The sequence below is a fragment of the Lynx canadensis genome, chromosome B2 (genome assembly GCF_007474595.2).
Source record: "Lynx canadensis isolate LIC74 chromosome B2, mLynCan4.pri.v2, whole genome shotgun sequence".
In the NCBI taxonomy this organism is placed as follows: Eukaryota; Metazoa; Chordata; class Mammalia; order Carnivora; family Felidae; genus Lynx; species Lynx canadensis.
Window position 1 is genome coordinate 30,985,432 of NC_044307.1, and position 20,024 is coordinate 31,005,455.

Sequence of the window (20,024 nt, forward strand, 5' to 3'; positions counted from 1 at the left end):
CCTAAATAACTTCATCTATAATGAGGCAAGTTCTGTGCTTCCCTCCAGTAATCTTCAGTAATTTCTATCTCCCTATCTTCTAAATCAGGTGTCCTAAAGTTTTTTCATAGATTAGCATGTGGGAGTGGTCAGCTCAACTACATCCAGGGCAAAATTAGCAACAAATGCTGGTTTTTTTCCACACTGCCTGAACACCATTGGCATTGGGTTCCTGTCCGGTTCTAAGTGATGGTTTTACCCCAGTTTTAACAATCAGTAACCTCTTTGTCCTTTTTATGGACAATCTCAAAACCAGAGGAATTTAAAGTAAGATCAAATTTAATTAAGAAGGAGAAGGAGCTGAAAGCTGGGTACAGGATACAACTGGGAAGATCAAGGAAATGGGCTTTCTTCCCATTACAAGCTCTTCCCCAGGGGGTTCTTCCTGCCAGAGCAGTTAGATGTCCTTAACATTTTCTTCAGCCTGATAGAATCTCAACCTCTACCTCCCCCAAACTGAGCCTGGAAATAACTACTCCAAAATGAAAACAAATTGAAGCTCAAGTTCTGCTTTTCAATAAATCTGCACCCTCTGGGAAAATCAAACATTTTAGGAATTACAAAATATAGGAAGCTCTCCTTGAAAGCTTGTAAAGGAAATGGAATATAGTAAGTTCTTTTGGTTCCTGGGCCAACTCTCAAAGGCTTGCTTTACCCAGAAAAATAGATGAACTATAACACTGTAGCTTCCTATCATAGAATATGGTAAATGTAGTTTTAACTGCAGTAGCAGCAGCAGCAGCAGCAGCAGCAGCAGAAATTGGGTTTGTTAGGGTTTTTTTGTTTGTTTTTTGTTTTCCTGTAACCTGGCAGGTAAGATAGGGAATAAGTAGCTGCAAGCTATTGGAAACATGTTTCTCCGACTTAGTGGTATACTAAAATCAGTGGGGGAAGTTAAAAAAAATACTGCTGCTGGGCCTCCACCAGAAGTCAGAATCTTTGGGAGTGGGCTAAGGCATTGTATGGAAGTAAAGCTGTCTGAGTGTTTCTAATGTGCAGCCAATAGTGGAGAAAAATGATCACATCAGAGGCTATTGCTGATTACATTTTTAGAGGGCTGGGGCATGGAAGAGGGAGGAAGGTGTCTGCTAGTGGGAACAGCCCTTGGCGGTAATGGGCTTTCTACAGTGAATGGGAGCCTGAGGCTTGAAAGGCCTAGAAGTGTTGATTCACTGGCAGCAGCAGTGATAGAGGTTAGGGAAATCTCCAAGGACAGCTTGATGGGTCAAAAAGAATCCCTGAGGCTGGGAAGTGGTTCTTTAGGAAGCAACATCAGAATATGGTAATTCAGGGGCACCTGGCTGGCTCAGTCCATAGAGCTTGTAATGCTTGGGGTGGCTGGGTGGCTCAGTTGGTTGAGCATCTGATCTCGCAGTTCATGAGGTCAGGCTCTGCTCTGTACTGACAGCTCAGAGCCTGGAGCCTGTTCAGAGTCTGTGTTTTCCCCTCTCTCTGTACCTCCCCCACTTGCACTCTTTCTCTCTCTCAAAAATAAATGAACATTAAAAAAAATTTTTTTTAATAAAAATAAAAAGATGAACATTTAACTCTTGATCTCAGGGTCCTAAGTTTGAACCCCATGTTGGATGTAGAAATTACTAAAATAAAATAAAAAACAAATTTTTTAATGTTTATTTATTCTTGAGACAGAGACAGAGCGTGAACAGGGGAGGGGCAGACAGACAGGGAGACACAGAATCTGAAACAGGCTCCAGGCTCTGAGCTGTCAGCACAGAGCCCGATGCGGGGCTTGAACCCACAAAGTGTGAGATCATGACCTGAGCCGAAGTCAGACGCTTAACCGACTGAGCCACCCAGGTGCCCCTAAAAAACAAATGTTAAAAAAAAGAAAAGAAAAGAAAAAGCCTCCCAAATGTTTTTTTTTTTTTTTTAAATATGAGAATTCATTAGCTACCGGTACACATACACATTTTGGAACTTAAAGCAAAGTCTACTTTGCAACATCAACTGTGGGCAAAACTCAGCCCCTAAGAGTTGAGAAATGTATCAAGTGAACAAGTGAATACTGCAGGATTCTTGGAAGAGATTTTTTGTTTCTTTTTTATTTTTATTTTTTAAAAAAAATTTTTAAATGTTTATTTTTGAGAGAGAGAGCCAGAGCATGAGAGGGGGAGGAGCAGAGGGAGAGGGAGACACAGAATCCAAAGCAGGCTCCAGGCTGTCAGCACAGAGTCGAATGCAGGACTTGAACTCACAGACTGTAAGATCATGACCTGAGTTGAAGTCGGATGCTGAACCGACTGAGCCACCCAGGTGCCCCTTTACAGCCAACGTGGAGATCAAACTCAAGACCCCAAGATCAAGAGTCTCATGCTCTCCCAGCTGAGCCAGCCAGGTGCCCCTTGGAAGAGACTTTTTTTTTTTTTTAGCAGTTGTATTTTTTATGTTAGAGGAGAGAGAGAGCTTTCGTGAGCAGGGGAGAGAGACAGAAGGAGGAAGAGAGACATTCTCAAGCACACCCCATGCTCAGCGTTCAGCATGGAACCAGATGCGGGACTCAGTACCACGACCCCAGGATCACTGCCTGAGCCAAAATCAAAGCTCAGAAGTGCTCAACTGACTGAGCCACTCAGGTGCTCCTGGGAAGACATTTTTTTGATGGAAGTCTGAAACCTTGGGGCAAGATGGAAAGATTATTGCAGAAGTAAGAGGATATATTTTCTGCACCCACAATGGCCTTCTTCTGCATTTTAATCTGTGTCCACTGTGCCTAATTATGGGACTTAAGAAGAAGACTGGGGCACCTGGGTGGCTCAGTTAAACATCTGACTCTTGCTTTCAGTTCAGGTAGTGATTTCACAGTTGCTGGGTTTGAGCCCTGCATGGCAGTTTCTATGCTGGTAGTGCAGAGCCTGCTTGGGATTCTCACTCTCCCTCGGTCTCTGATCCTTCCCTGCTCGCTCTCTCTCTCTCAAAATAAATAAACATTAAAAAAATAATAATAATGATAAGGGGCGCCCGGGTGGTTCAGTCGGTTAAGCCTCTGGCTTTGGCCAGGTCATGATCTCCCAGTTCGTGGGTTCAAGTCCCATGTAGGACTCTGTGCCGGCAGCTCAGAGCCTGGAACCTGCTCCAGATTCTGTGTTTCCCTCTCTCTAGGCCCCTTCCCTGCTTACTCCCTGACACACTCTCTCTCTCAAAAATAAATAATAAAATAAAATAAGACTGATTTTGGGAGTGCCTGGCTGGCTGGGTAGAGCATGTGACTCTTGATCTTGGGGTCATGAGTTTGAGCCCCACCTTCGGTATAGAGATTACTAAAAAAAATGATTTTGTATGATGTGGAACCCCCAACTCATATATTCCTTTCTCATAAAAGATGAAGAGACCAACATACATCACCAAACACTAACTACATTTATAAATGAGGAGGTATAGAAGGGTCCATCCAGGAAGGTGGGATTTGGGATAATTTATGAGTTGATGGCCTCTTAATAGAGGCCAAGAGCAAATGACCAGATTTCTGGGGGAGAAAAACTAGCAAAGGGAGAACAGGGTCTGGCTGTTGCTACAGCACCCCTATTTGTTTTGCTTCTAACCCTCCTGAGATATATGGTTCTATTTAGAGTGTACTGAACACATCCACCGTTTCTGGCCAACTCCCAGTCCATGAACTGCTCATAAAGAGGACAGGAAACGAAACTGGGAGTAGTTTCATGGGTACAGTAGGATAAAGTTCTGCAGATAGGTTGCACAACAACGTGATACATTCAACATTAGTGAACTGTACACTTAAAAGGTTAGATTTTTTTTTTAAGTTATCAAATGGTCTATGTTAAAAAACTGTTTATTGCATGTTATTTATATCTTAATAAAGCTGTTAAAAAAAAAAGACACTAGGGTTAATGTGACTGATAGGTCTGCGGGCTGGAGTGGGCGGTGAATTCAGATTTCGCTGGCTAGACAGAACAGGTGACAGTCTCTGAGCGTGACCAGGACCCCGAACTGGTGAGGACGAGGGAGGAGTTACTCCAGCGGGGACTTGTCAGCCCGGGAGGCCAATAAGGAAAAGCACTCAGCTGCGCAGGCTTCCTGCCGCGCCAGGGACTGTCTCCGGCCCGGCCGATGGAGAGACGGTCATCTATCTTTTGTTTTTCAAAATTAACAAAATAGGTCTGAATTATTTGCCCGGAAGAGTGTGAAACATTCACTCCTGGCCTCTCTTTCACTTGCTTTATTCTTGTTTGAACGAAGGGGAAAATGCCGTGGGTCGAACAGGCATCGACGAAGACAGCCATGCCCGTCAGGCCCCCGACCCCACGTCGCCATAAATAGCCGGGACTCCGCCATTATAGTTCTCTTTGTGCATGCACCTGCCTCTGGAGAATGTCTGCGTGCTGTGTTGCGCCGGGGGGCTGCTGTGGCGCCATCCCCTACGCCAGGGGGAGGCGGCGGCCCCGGCGACCTGCGCTGTCTCTCCCAAGCTTCCTTCGTGTAGGTATCTCGGGTTCCTGTTGGGTGAGGGGACCGCAGTCTCGGGCTGAGCAGGATGAACTGCCATTACAGACTAGAGTTTCTGATGTGTACGTGACGCCATCGTTTGGAACTGACCCAGCCCAGGGCAGGGGGGTACTCGGCTGGGGTCGCCCCTGGCCCCTGCTGACTCATGGGTTTCTTCCCAGGGCCCTGGTCTTCGTAGGCTGGTTCGCAGCGCCACGAGGGTGAGTGGATTGTGCGAGATGGAATGGCTGGCGGTGGCCTTGGGAAAGACGGGGGTGATGATGAACCCAGGTGATTCTGAGTGTCTCGCTGACGCCGTCACCGCAGCGCGCTGACCATCTCCCTCCCCCGGGCTGGGTCTTCCTGGTACCTGTGCTGGGGAGAAGCTCGTGGCCAGAAAACACAAGTGTGGCCTATCCCTGTGTTTCATTTTTCCATTAGGTGTTTTAAGGTGCTCGCCGTGTGTTACCCTTGAATAAAGGTGAGTATTAGGTGTGAGATTCTTCTCCGTGCTTCTCAGACTGTTTTGATCCCAGAACACTCTTTTCATGGGGTCATTGTGAAGTCTTTTTTTTTTTTTTTTTAACGTTTATTTCTGAGAGAGGGAGACAGCATGAAGGGGTGCAGAACCTGATTGATGGCCAGCTCGAACCCATGAGCTGTGAGATCACGACCAGAGCCGAAGTCCCGCTCTTAACCGACTGAGCCACCCAGGCATCCCAATGTTTTATTAATTTTTAAGAGAGCGCGAGTGTGATGGCAAAGGGAGGGGGAGACCCAGAATCTGAAACAAGCTCCTGGCTCTAGCACAGAATCTGATGTGGGGCTTGAGCCCACGAACCCTGAGATCGTGACCTGAGCCAAAGTCTGATTTGCCACCCAGATGCCCCTCTTGAACTTTTTAAAAAAAAATTTTGGTAACTTTTTATACATTTGCCTAATTGTGGTTAAACCTGCCTCCTTACTGTACATTCTGTATTCCCCAGTGGAGGTTTTTTGGTTCTGTGTGTGTGCACACGTACAATTTTGGATTTTTTTTCACTGTAATTTAACTCTTGCGCTTGCCATGTCTGCACTCTTCTTTTGCTGCATCCTTATTTATATTGGGTGAAAGACCATTGTCTTTCAGTGTATTACATCGCTTCTCAGAATCGCCTGCCTTCATCCAGGTCTCCCTAAATTGGGAATGATGATTGCCTCAGACTAGAGTCTCTGATGCTGGGCTTGATGTCAAAAATTAAGTTCTGACTCATTTGGAGAACTGGAGGCTTGGGTCTGAGAAGGGGCCAACAGGAGGGCCTTTAAATTTGCTTGTGCTTCTCGATGTTTGTCTTTTTACTTTTCTAGCCTGATTATTCTAGAAGCCTACTTGGGGCAGTGCCCTTTTACAGATCAGTGTCTAATCTGGTGACTGAATGGCTGAAGTTGGGAACTTAGCCTCTTGGAGAAGTGCTGTTGAGACTTCTGGGTCGCCTAGATAGTGGCTCCTGCCACTTAAATCTTTGGGCTGCAATGAGGAGTGAAGAGCCATGTCCTTTCTCCCTGGCTCCTATGGTGAGTACCAGTTTCTCTTCAGCCCCAGAATGGTCATGGTAACTTTCTTGGACCATTAACATTTCTCTGAGGATATTTGAAACCACGAATCACTCCTGCTTTCTCTACCCACCCAAGTTCATGTTTTAATTCCAGTTGTGTGCGTGTTTCTAATAGATGTTCTTTTATGAATTTCAGGATTTTGCTAACGAGAGGATGTGTCTTATTTGGTGTTGAGCAAATCCTAGGAACTTCATCTAGCTATCCTGCATTAACCTGTGAGCAGCTTTGAACTTGAGAAAAAAAACTGCATAGAAATTTTGAGATATTTAAAGATCATTCAGACCACTTTGCTTCATTGTAATCAAATACTTGGTCTTGTCAAAAGGATTCTAATAAAATGCTTTAGAGCAAAGTAAAAGTTTGGTTTTTGTATAAGCAAAGTCATACAAAAAGATTCAGGGAAGTGAAAGGTAACTGAATGAGCATCACAGTTGACATCTAGCTATGTCTCTTCGCAGCTATATACAAGATAAAAAACTAGGTTGATGCTAACATTAAGCATTTCTAGGTGGTCTGCCATAGGATTCTAATGGGTTAGATGTACTTAACAAGTAGTGAAGATTTTTAGGATGTCGAAATGTTAACACAGGCACTTAGCTTGCGTTCAGCTCAGGTCATGATCACCGGTTTGTGAGTTTGAGCCCTTCGTCTGGCTTTTTGCTGCGCACCTGGAGCCTGCTTCAGATTCTGTGTCTCTCTCCCCTCCCCCCCACTTTGTCTCTTTCAAGAATAAGTATTAAAGTTAAAAACAACAAAACATGGTCACCACTGTGGCTCAATGGGTTTAGCGCCTGACTTTGTCTTGCGTTATGATCTCATAGTTCGTGGGTTCAGGCTCACTGGTGTCAGCATGGTGCCCACTTTGGATCCTCTGGACCCTTCTCTTTGTCCCTCCCCTGCTTGCACTGTCTCCAAAATAAATATTTAAAAAAAAAACCCCATGCCTGTGCTAGTTGCCAGGGGCTGGGGAAAGGGGTAAATGGAGTTTAATGGATATAGAATTTCAGTTTACAAGATAAAGAATTCTGGAGATAGATGGTGGTGTTGGTTGCTTAGTATTACTGAAATGTGTGCTTAAAAATGGTTAAGATGGTAAGTTTTATGTGTAGCCAACCACAGTAAAAATTAGGGAAAAAAGATCCATACTTGGACTATTTCAAAGATGGTTTCCTACCCACCAGCGTGTACAAATTTGTGTTGTTTTAAGATTATATTATAAATTACCCAGTTTCTAGGAGGAGGGCATTTAGGTTTTTAGTCATGCTATATACCCTGTTGTTTGTACCCATTTGAAGTTGTGTTGTAGAATAATACATTTCAAAAGTAAAATTTGAAAGGGTTTAATAAGCAAAACAACGCATGGTATATTTCATACTAGTTTATGCTCGTGGCCTCAGTGTCCATAAGATTGCCTGTCTACCCTATACCTATCATCACTACTCCCAGTTGTAACAGTTTTAGCACGGGTTTGGTTCTATCAACTCACTTTGTTTTGTTTTTTTAATTTTGAGAGAGTGAGTAAGGGAGGGGCATCTCTTTCTTGTTTAATGTTTATTTTTGAGAGAGAACGGGAGCAGGTGAGGGACAGAGAGAGGGAGACAGAATCTGAAGCAGGCTCCAGGTTCTAAGCAGTCAGCACAGAGCCCCATGTGGGGCTCAAATGCAAACTGCGAGATCATGACCTGTACCAAAGTCGGACACTTAACCAACTGAGCCACCTAGGAGTCCCCAACTCCTCTTTAAAAACATTTGCTACTGGGGCGCCTGGGTAGCTCAGTCGGTTAAGCGTCTGACCAGCTCAGGTCACGATCTCGCGGTCCGTGAGTTGGAGCCCCGCGTCAGGCTCTGGGCTGATGGCTCAGAGCCTGGAGCCTGCTTCAGATTCTGTGTCTCCCTCTCTCTCTGCCCCTCCCCCATTCATGCTCTGTCTCTCTCTGTCTCAAAAATAAATAAATGTTAAAAAAAAAAAATTTGGGGGGCACCTGGGTGGCTCAGTCAGTTAAGCGGCTGACCTCAGCTCAGGTCATGATCTCACAGTCCGTGAGTTCGAGCCCCATGTCAGGCTCTGGGCTGATGGCTCAGAGCCTGGAGCCTGCTTCAGATTCTGTCTCCCTCTCTCTGCCCCTTCCCCACTCATGCTCTGTCTCTCAAAAATGAATGTTAAAAAAAAAAGTTAAAAAATTTTAAAACATTTGTTACTTTAACTTTTACTATTTTAAGTAATCTCTACCCCCAGTGTGGGGCTTGAATTCACAACCCCAAGATCAAGAGTTTTATGCTGTATTAGGTGCCCCTACCTATTAACCATCTTTTAAAAATTACATTTCTTCTGTATTTTCCTACTGAATGGTTCCAGCTTGGCCTCCACCCCTGGAAATTAGCAAAGATTTTTCCCAACCTTTATTTTCCTTGATCACCTTTACTAGTTTTATTTTTTTTCTTCCCCAAATTGCCCTGGTTGATACTCTCTGGAGGACAGTTTAGTCTGCAGCTCCCATTGCTATTCTCTGGTAAAGAGTTCCTTGGCCTTGGTGCTTGGCCCAGAATTTGAGGGTTAGACCTGTTTAACAGGGACTTGTTATCTAAAACTTGGGTTAAAGTAGGGAATATTTGATTAAAGTTTTTTAAAATCCTTCACTTGGGCTCTTTTGTTTTTAGGACAAGAACAAACTAGCCTGCTAGCAGATAATGTTACTTTTGTGGAGGGGATTGGGACTGGGATGGGGTGAGGGTACGAGGAGACTTTGGCTTTTTTCTCTACAGATTTCTGAATAATTACCTCTAGGAATGCACTGCTTTATGATCAGTCCCAAGCACATAATTGTATTTGGCTCTCAGGCATCATTGTGTTTTATCTTCGCAGCCAGCAAATATTTAGTGTTTGGATGTGTGCTAAGCTTTTCATGTGCTTCACTTCATTGAATTCTTAAAACTCAACCTTGCAACTTTGATGTTATCTACCCCACTTCACAGGCAAGGAAAGGAAGGCTCAGGATGTTAGATAATTTGCTTAAGGCCAGAGAGTATTGGTCTGGATTCAAATTCCTTTGTTTGTTACACTGGTCACCCAGCTTTAGAACATTACCAGTAACTGAAGCAAACCTGCCTTTGATTCAATTTGCTTCTAATCCCTGCCACTCAGGAAACTACCCAGCTGAATTGTGCCTGTATCATTCCCTGACGTAGAGTTTTACATTGAATGTATCTCTAAACGACATACTGGGTTTTGTATCTTTTTGAACTTAATAAATATGGGATAATTGTTCATGTAGTTTTACTGCAACTTGATTTTTTTGTTCATGTGTTTTCTTGTAATTTAGATTCCACCCTCCCATACACATTTTTGTCCATTTTTATTTTGGAAAAAAAGTCCTAAAAACTATGTTGACAGGTGTTTTTGGTAGTATTATATGAGGACATCTGTAAGTGCATTTAAAAAAAAATTTTTTTTTTTAACATTTATTTTTGAGACAGAGCATGAATGGGGGAGGGACAGAGGGAGACACAGACTCTGAAACAGGCTCCAGGCTCTGAGCTGTCAGCACAGAGCCCGACATGGGGCTCGAACTCAACGGACCACGAGATCATGACCTGAGCCGAAGTCGGCCGCTTAACCACCTGAACCACCCAGGCACCACTGTAAGTGCATTTTTTAGGTTAATAGTATCACGATGTATAGGGGACTGGTTAAGATTCTGGAGCAAGACTGATTAACTTTGGCTGGGTTACTTATCCACTCAGAATTTTCTCATTTGTCAGTGGAGTACCTACCCTTACAAAGAATTACTAGGTTTATTTAAAAATTTTTAGGGGCGCCTGGGTGGCGCAGTCGGTTAAGCGTCCGACTTCAGCCAGGTCACGATCTCGCACTCCGTGAGTTCGAGCCCCGCGTCAGGCTCTGGGCTGATGGCTCGGAGCCTGTTTCTGATTCTGTGTCTCCCTCTCTCTCTCTGCCCCTCCCCCGTTCATGCTCTGTCTCTCTCTGTCCCAAAAATAAATAAACGTTGAAAAAAAAAAATTAAAAAAAAAAATTTTTAAATGTCTGTTTCTGAGAGAGTGGAAGTGAGGTAGGGGCAGAGAGAGAGGGAGACGCGGAATTTAAAACAGGCTGTAGGCTCTGAGCTGTCAGCATGGGGTGGGGGCTCAAACCCACAAACCACGAGATCATAACTTAAGCCGAAGTTGGCACTTAACCGACTGAGCCACCCAGTCGCCCCAAGAATTATTAGGTTTAAATATATGCAAACGAACTTAAACCACGCCTGGCACATACATGTTAAACCTTATTTAGGTATTACCTACAATTTTATTTGAAATAGCTTAATCATTAATGTGCATAGCCTAGTTGGTACCTCACACACTCATCCTTAGTCCCTGATGGCACTAGGAAGTAGATGGTCAACTTCCTTTCTTGTCCCTAGGGTCTCTAATACATTCTCTTGCCCTTATTTGTTTTTAAGTTTATAAAACTTAAAAACCAGGGGGTGGGGAGGGGAGGGACAGGGAGAAACAACCTTTTTTTTTAAGTTTGTTTTGAGAGAGGGGGAGAGAGCATCCCAAGCAGGCTCCATGTTGTCAGCCCAAAGCCCAACAAGGGGCTGAATCTCATGAAGCATGAGATGAGCTGAAATCAAGAGGCAAATGCTCAACTGATTGAGCCACCCAGTGCCCTCTTGCCCTTATTTGTGTGATCCAAGTCTTCCCCTGGGTGTTGGGACCCTCCTTCCTGTGCCAGCCCCAGGTTTGGGGTATAAGATGGAGCTATAGCCATGGTGAAGATGGTTATACGACTTTATTTCAGGCATGGAAATCATGTTTTAGCCTTCTATATCCTTGAGCCCCACAGCGTTCCTCCAGGAGTGATGGTGATTTGTTAAGACTTCTGTCCCAAAACACTTTTCTTCATCTCGCCCTCCCCCTACTCTACAAGTGAAGCAACTTCAGAAGTAAACCGTCCTTCCACCTAACCCACTGGCAAGATCTCACAGCTTTCTACAGTTACTCTAAGCAGAGACTGGCCACTGCAGACGGTGAGCCTCCAGAGCCTAGCCTCTCCAGGCCTCTGATCTCTGGAGTCCTCAGCCACTGGCCATTCTGCTAGCCTCCCCAGGTGACACCTCTTCCCTACCAGTTGCTCAGGCCAGAACACTTGGAGTCCTCTTGACTTCTTTATGTTATGTGTAATTCTAAACGATACGTTATTTAGCTGTAAATGGTCTTAAACATTACATACTGTATATGTATTCTGTGACTTGCCTTTTTTCTTCACATTATCTTTGAGAGATTAACCCATGTTGGCATGTTAGGTACACCACTGTTGCTACTGACAGAGCCAGCCAAGCTCCCCCCCACCACCGACTTGTGTCATTAATCTTACATATGCATGTTAGTTTGAATAGTCTCCCATCCTTACATGCTGTATCCAATTTGTCAGCACCTCATGCTGGCACTACTTTAAAAATAACACCCAAATCTGACTGCATCTCATACCTCCATTACCATTCCACTCTGGTAGGAGCTATCATCAGTTCGCCTACATGATTGCCACAGCCTCCTCACTGGTCTCCTGGCTTCCACCTTTACCCTGTTACAGTCTTTTTAAATTTTATTTATTTTATTTTTTCCCATTACAGTCTTATATCCACACAGCAGCCAGAAGTTTCCCTCCAAACCATAACTTGGGACTTGTCTCTCCGCTGCTCAGAATCCTGCAATGGCTCCCATTTCACTGAGAGTGAAAGCCAAAGTCTTTGCAAGGACCATCCAACAAGGTCTTCCCAAGTCTAGCTCTGTTGTCTCTAACCTCATTTCCTACTCTCCACTCTGCTCCAGCCACATAGCATTAAGCCAGGAGCTGGCGGGCACTCTCCTGTCAATGTTCAGGGAGAAAAGATTTTGTTTGCTGGCTGGGGTCAACAACCACATCCCTTGGTCTGTGGGGTAGACTGAAACTTGTGCCATACGAGCTCATGGATATAATTTGGGTTGTGAGGAAATCCTAGAGCGGAGAAAGAAACTTAAAAACGGTTTGGGACATTGTGGCACCGTGACTTTATATAGTCTATTTGGAAAACAATTTGGCAATACATACTGAGTATGATGCACATTCACTTCAACCCAGTGTTTCCACTTCTGGTAACACACCATAAAACATACATGCATATAGAAGGATTATGTACACAAATGTCCTTGGTGGTAATGGGTGATTGTTTGTCAGGGTGGGGGGAGGAAACAACCTAAATGTTCTCCAACAGGAAAATGGACATAATTGTGGTATTTTTATACAATATAACAGAGCGTGATGTGTTACATGCAGCGGTGGTATGACTAACATAGTAGTGTGGATTATTCTCACAAACTAATGTGAAGGGAAAGAGGGCAAGTCACAAAAGAATACATTTGTACGTAATGTTTAAAGACATTTACAGCTAGGGGCACCTGGGTGCCTCAGCGAGTGAAGCGTCCGGCTCTTCATCTCAGCTCAGGTCTTGATCTCAGGGCTGTGAGTTCAAGCCCCATGTCAGGCTCTGTGCTGACAGCTCAGAGCCTTGAGACTGCTTGGAATTCTGGGTCTCCCTCTCTCTGCCCCTTTGCTACTCAAGCTGTGTCTCTCTGTCTCAAAAATAAATAAACATTAAAAAATTAAAACACAAACAAGTTTACAGCTAAACTATTGCTTAAAGTATAGTCAAAAATGCATAGGATTGCTAAATACTAAATTCCACCTAGTAGTTACCTGGGCTGTGACAAGGGGGGGAGTAGAGAGTGTGATGCAGTCAGAGCAGTGTACATGGGAGCTCATTGTATAATTTTTCATATTTTTGTATGTCTGAATTATTAATAACTTAAAAACACGGTTTGGGACCTATGACTCCTGAAGGGCTGAGCAAGGGCAAAAGCTAAGTCACTCTCCAGGGACACCTGCAGATTCTGAAGCTCACACATGGAGCTCCCTTGGAAAACATCCAAAATGAGCTAGTCAAAAACACTGGCATCCGCGCCAACAGGAACAAATCAGCAGGCTCAGTAACAGGACTTTATAGCTAAGCAACTCAAAGAACAGCATGTGTGAAGGCTGAAGTTGTATTCTTGGTGGGAGTGCAAACTGGTACGGCCACTCTGGACAACAGTATGGAGGTCCTTCAAAAAGTTAAAAATAGAACTACCCTATGACTCAGCAATTGCACTACCAGGTATTTATCCTTTATCGAAGAGATAAAGGAAAGAATTTAATCTGCTGTGCCAAACAGGGTATTACAAAGAAAGAGCAAGTGGATTTAAATTAGAAACAAACGAGGGGCACCTGGCTGGCTCATTCAGAAGAAGCATGTGACTCTTGATCTCGGGGTTGTAAGTTGGGGTCCCATGCTAGGTACAGAGATTACTTGAAAATAAAATCTTTATATATTTTTTTAAATAAAAAAACAAATGAGACAAATAGAAATTCTAAAATTGAAATAAGCAAGTACCTAAGCATAATAAACAACAGAACAACTGAACAGCAAATTAGTAAGTGGAAGGAGAAATCCATAATGTGGAGCAGAGAAAATGAGTGAATAATTTGAAAAGGAAGTTAACATGAAGGATGTAATGAGATGCTTCAACCTTTGGCATTGTTTGTTTAGAGCTGCCCTCACTCACCTTGTTGGCTTGTTACAAATGCCACAGCCAGAACAGCTCTGCCAAGTGGCACATGGGGGCATGTGGATTTGAGCAGCTCAGGGCCATCTGTTTATTGTAATATTTCCTGTCGGTTAATCCTGTCCCACTTTTCCATGATTATCTTGTGGTTGCTGTGTTATTTCCCAAAGAGGAAGGAAATGGGCTGTCCCTTTAAAGTACTTGCTGACTGCTAAATGTTATTGCTGGCAGTCAGGTGAATCAGGTGGAAGTATGTCACACGCTAGTCTAACTATTGCCTGGCATTAACCCACTGAATTCTAAAGAATGTCGCAAAGATAGAGATGTGACCAATAAACCCCAGTTATTTGCTGACATCAGGTAATAAACTGGGGCTGGGGGTGTGGGAGCTGTTTCTAAAGGGTCTTGTGACTCTGGATCAGGGAGCCTCCTATTTTCTAGCAGCTTACAGAGTGGCTGTGCTCCACGCCAGGTTGTTTTCTTCTAAAGGAGACCAAGCAATTGTTACAAAAACTAGTGTTTAAACCTTTTATTATGAAAGTCTTTTTTAAGTTTATTTCTTTATTTTGAGAGAGAGTGTGAGAAGGGGAGGGACAGAGAGAGGGAGAGAGAATCCCAAGCAGGCTCCACGCTGTCAGGACAGAGCCCAGTGCGGGCTTTGAACCCACGAACCTCAAGATCATGACCTGAGCTGAAACCAAGAGTTGGGAGTTCAACTGATTAAGCCACCCAGGTGCCCATTAAACTTTTTTAAAAAGTAAGTTCTATGCCCAATGTCGGGCTCAAACCTACTACCCCGAGATCAAGAGTCGCACGCTCTACTGACTGAGCCAGCCAGGTGCCCCTGAAGTTTTTAAACCACAATGAGATACCACCTCACACCTGTCAGAATGGCTAACATTAACAACTCAGGCAACAACAAATGTTGGTGAGGATGCAGAGAAAGAGGATCTCTTTTGCATTGCTGGTGAGAGTGCAAACTGGTGCAGTCACCCTGGAAAACAGTATGGTGGTTCCTCAAAAAGTTAAAAATAGAACTACCCTATGACTCAGGAATTGCACTACTAGGTATTTATCCAAGGGACACAGGTGTGCTGTTTCAAAGGGGCACATGCACCCCAATGTTTATAGCAGCGCTACCGACAATAGCCAAAGTATGGAAAGAGCCCAAGTGTCCATCCACGGATGAATGGATAAAGAAGATGTGGTATATACGTACAATGGAGTATTACTCAGCAATCAAAAAGAATGAAATTTTGCCATTTGCAACTACATGGATAGAACTAGAGGGTATTATACTAAGCAAAATTAGAGAAAGACAAATATCGTATGACTTCACTATATGAGAACTTTAAGATACAAAACAGATGAACATTAAGGGAAGGGAAGCAAAAATAATATAAAAACAGGGAGGGGGACAAAACATAAGGGACTTCTTTTTATAATTAACAGCTTAATGTCTAACAGGTTCTTTCTGTATTTTTCTTTTTTTTTTTAATATGAAATTTATTGTCAAATTGGTTTCCATACACCACCCAGTGCTCATCCCAACAGGTGCCCTCCTCATTGCCCATCACCCACTTTCCCCTCCCTCCCACCCCCCATCAATCCTCAGTTTATTCTCAGTTTTTAAGAGTCTCTTATGGTTTGCCTCCCTCCCTCTCTAAATTTTTTTTCCCCTTCCCCTCCTGCATGGTCTTCTGTTAAGTTTCTCAGGATCCACATAAGAGTGAAAACATATGGTATCTGTCTTTCTCTGTATGACTTACTCCACTTAGCATAACACTCTCCAGTTCCATCCATGTTGCTACAAAAGGCCATATTTCATTCTTTCTCATTGCCACGTAGTACTCCATTGTGTATATAAACCACAATTTATCCATTCATCAGTTGATGGACACTTAGGCTCTTTCCATAATTTGGGTATCGTTGAAAGTACTGCTATAAACATTGGGGTACAAGTGCCCCTATGCATCAGCACTCCTGTATCCCTTGGGTAAATTCCTAGCAATGCTATTCCTGGGTCATAGGGTAGGTCTATTTTTAATTTTCTGAGGAACCTCCACACTGTTTTCCAGAGCAGCTGCACCAGTTTGCATTCCCACCAACAGTGCAGGAGGGTTCCTGTCTCTCCACATCCTCTCCAGCATCTATAGTCTCCTGATTTGTTCATTTTAGCCAAGGAGACTCTTAAATACAGAGAAGAAACAGAATTGCTGGGGGGGGGGGGGGGTTGGGGGGGGGGGATGGGCTAAATGGGTAAGGAGGCATTAAGGAAGACACTTGTTGGGATGAGCACTGGGTGTTATACATAGGGGATGTATCACTGGAAACTACCCCTACAATCATTATCGCATGGTATGCTAGCTAACTTGGATGCAAATTAAAAACAAACAAGGGCGCCTCAGTGGCTCAGTCGGGTGAGCGTCGGGCTTCAGCTCAGGTGATCTCACAGTTTGTGGGTTTGAGCCCCGCATCGGGCTCTGTGCTGCCAGCTAAGAGCCTGGAGCCTGCTTGGAATTCTGTCTCCTCTCTCTGCCCCTCCCCCGCTCATGCTGTCTCTCTCTCTCTCTCCTTCAAAAATAAATTAAAAACATTAAAAAATTTTTTTAAAAACAAACAAATAAAACAGAAGGAAGAATAGTACAAAGAACACCAATACACCCACATCTAAATCCAACAATTGTCAGCATTTTTCCATATTCAAAAAAATATGTCTCTCTATATAAAATTAGGGATGCATAGCTGGCTTGGCCAGTAGAGCATGCGATCTTGATCTTGGGTTCACTGAGTTCAAACCCCATGTTAGGCCTAGAGCTTACTTTTTTTTTTTTTTTTTAATGTTTATTTGTTTTGAGAGGTGGAGAGGGACAGAGAGAGAATCCCAAGCAGGCTGCATGCTGTCAGCCCAGAGCCAGATGCAGTGAAATCATGATCTGAGCCGAAATCGAGAGTGGGTTGCTTAACCGACTGAGCCACCCAGGTGCCCTGGGCCTAGAGGTTACTAAAAAAAAAACAAAGAGGGGCACCTGGGTGGCTCAGTCGGTTAAGTGTCCAACTTCAGCCTAGGTCATGATCTCACAGTTCATGAGTTCGAGCCCCGCAACAGGCTTTGTGCAGCCTGCTTCAGATTCTGTGTCTCCCTCTCTCTCTGCCCCTCCCCTGCTCCTGCTCTGTCTCTGTCTCTCTCTTAAAAATAAACATTAAAAAAATTAAAAAAAAAAGAAAATTAATATATACATTAAATTATATGTGTATATGTGTGCACATGTGTGTATATATACACATTTAGCAGGTTCATTTCAAAGTGAATTATCATGACATTTTATCTCTACCTCAACATGCATGTCCACAATGTAAGGCATATCCACTATACTGTTATCATACCTAAGGAAATTGGCAATAATTCATCCTTTTACTTATACTTGATATTCAAAGTTTTCCAACTGTTCCCCAAATGTCTTTTATGGCAGTTTTTTTTTTTTTAATGCTTACTATTCTTTTTTTTAGATTTATTTATTTTTGATTGACAGAGACAGAGCACAGGCGGGGGAAGAGCAAAGAGAGAGACACAGAATCCAAAGCAGGCTCCAGGCTCCGAGCTGTCAGCACAGAGCCCGACACGGGGCTTGAACTCACAAACTCATGCGAGATCATGACCTGAACCAAAGTCAGACGCTTAAGCTACTGAGCCACCCAGGCGCCCCTAATGCTTATTTGTTTTTGAGAGAGATAGAGCATGAACAGGTGAGGGGCAAAAGAGAGGGAGACACAGAATCCGAAGGAGGCTCCAAGTTCTGCACCATTAGCACAGAGCCCGACTCGGAGTTCGAACTCATGAACCACGAGATCATGACCTGAGCCCAAGTCAGATGCTTAACCAACTGACCCACGCAGATGCTCCCAGTTGTTGTTTTTTAAAGAGCCAGTATCCAATCAAGGATCAAACACTTTATTTTATGTTACATCTTTTGATTCTAGAATACCCTTCTCTTTTCTCCTTTCTGGGGGCATTGATCTTTCGAAGGGACTAGGCCAGTCATCCAGTCATCTTGTAGAGTATTCCACGTATTGGCTTTGTCTAATTTGCCCCCTGGGTGTCTTTAACTTGTTCCTGGATCTCCTCTGTATTTTCTTTAAACTGGAGGTTGCCCCTAAAGGCCTACTTAGAATGTGGTTACATAGTCTGGCCAAGAACACTTCACTTGGCTGTATACAACCACAGATATTTATTCCCTCACAGTTCTGGAGGCCAGAAGTCTACAACAGTTTCATTGGGCCAAAATCAAGTTGTCCACAGGGACCTGTGCCCTCCAGAGACACTAGGAGAGAAGCCATTGCTTGTCTCTTCCAGCTTCTGGTAGCTGTTGGCATTTCTTGTGACTTGTGGTCACATCACTCTAATCTGCCTCTGTGTCACACTGCCTTCTCTTCACTCTGTGTTCGTTGAATCTTCCTCAGCTTTCCATATATATGGTTGCATTTAGGGCCCACCAGATAATCCAGGATAATCTCCCCATGTCAAAATCCTTGATTTTTTTTTAAGTTTATTTACTTATTTTGAGAGAGACAGAAACAGCGCAGGTGGGGGAGGGGCAGAGAGAGGGAGAGAGAGAAAATCCCAAGCAGGCTCCACACTGTCAGGACAGAGCCCAATGTGGGGCTCCAATCCACGAAGCCACAGGATCATGACCTGAGCTGAAACCAAGAGTCGGATGCTTAACCAACTAAGCCACCCAGGTGCCCCTCAAAATCCTTGATTAGATTACACCTGCAAAGATTCTTTTTCCCTAGAAAGGCAGCATTCCTAGGTTCCAGGGGCTAGGATGTGGATATTCTTTTAGGGGGTCATTTTCAGTTTACCACATGCTATGTACTTCACAGGGCCTAGTAGCAGGGGGATCATACCTACTTGTCCCGTTCTGGTTTTTGTTTGTTTGTTTGTTTGTTTTGTTTTTAAAGTAGGCTCCATGCCTGATGTGGGGATTGAACTTACAACCCTGAGATCAAGAGTCATATGCTCCACCGACTGAGCCAGCCAGGCACCCTCTATGTGTCCCATTCTTATTTTTTTTTTTTCCTTTTTAAGTTTATTTATTTATTTTGAGAGAGAGAGAGAGAGCGTGCATGTGTGCATGCTGGGGAAGGGCAGAGAAAGGGAGAGAGAATCCCAAGCAGGCTCCATGCTGTCAGCGCAGAGCCCTTAAGCAGGGCTTGATCCCACGAACCATGAGCTGAAATCAAGAGTCAGACACTCAACTGACTGAGCCACCCTGCGACCTCATGTGTTCCATTCTTGATCTCAGCTTGGTTGCCCAGTTAAAGTGGTGACCCCTAGATGCCTTCATTGTTGAGGTACTCTCCCTGCTTGTGATTGGTGCCAAAAAATGAAAATCCATATGAACGAATATCCAGTTCTCTATCAACCTTTAGCCTAATGATTTTAGCAACCACTGAGGATCTTGAGGGGGGAAGTGTTCCCTGACCCTTGTAGGGTCCCTGGCTGGGTCTGAAAATTAAGACAAATTAGCAGGAAAGAAGCATACAAATGTACTTAATATAAGCTTTACATGACACTGGAGCCTTCACATGGAAATGAAGACCCAGGGACATGGTGAAACCTACTTGCTTTTCTGTGGGACTGAACAAAGAGGCAGTTGTGGGAAAATGACCAAACTGTGGGGAGGTGACAGGAAATCAGAATAATTTTAACAAGGTCTCAGTGTAGCATTCACTGAGTCTCAGCCTCTTGTCCTTGAAAATGAGAATGTTTTCCTTCCTCTGGCTAAAGGGAGGGCAACTCTCACATGGGAGGTTTATCTCCTGCTTTCAGGAAGAGAAAGGAAGCCCAGAGGGCTCTTTTTGCAGTTGTCGTTTCTCAAGTGCTCTTAATACAAAATAATCAACATGCCAAGGCAGCATGTTTTGGGGTGATGTGCTCTGAACTCCTTCACCTGAGTTATTTCATTCGTTTGCAAAATGATGATCTAATTTGATTATTATTCCTACATTTATTAGATGATATTGTGCTGTAAAATAAGTAATAAATAACTTATCTCATCAACTGATATTTTGTCTAACTTGAATTACTTGTTCCTGCTGAAAAGGCAGGATAAATGATTCATTCTTTTATTTATAGTATAATATGTGTAAGGAGTTGGTATAAAAGTCTCTTCCAATGATGGTAAATGAATTCCCTTTCTCTTTTGTATACATGACTCCAGTGAAATTGCCCTGTGGTCCCCTTTGACCTTATCAAATGCCTTGCTGATACCCAGACATGCTAA

At 43.7% G+C, this 20,024-nt stretch overlaps 1 long non-coding RNA gene and 2 other non-coding genes across 3 annotated transcripts; all 3 read left to right on the forward strand.

Annotated features, from left to right (window-relative positions):
- The first annotated feature begins 4,353 nt into the window (after nt 1-4,353).
- Nucleotides 4,354-6,448, forward strand: LOC115513754. Its single transcript, XR_003968796.1, has 5 exons — nt 4,354-4,494; nt 4,683-4,721; nt 4,942-4,981; nt 5,848-6,054; nt 6,232-6,448. It is a non-coding gene; the product is annotated as an uncharacterized LOC115513754 (long non-coding RNA).
- On the forward strand, nt 4,775-4,837 carry LOC115515149. The gene has a single exon (XR_003969201.1). It is a non-coding gene; the product is annotated as a small nucleolar RNA SNORD48 (small nucleolar RNA).
- On the forward strand, nt 5,683-5,751 carry LOC115515146. Its single transcript, XR_003969198.1, has one exon. It is a non-coding gene; the product is annotated as a small nucleolar RNA SNORD52 (small nucleolar RNA).
- Nucleotides 6,449-20,024: the final 13,576 nt, after the last annotated feature.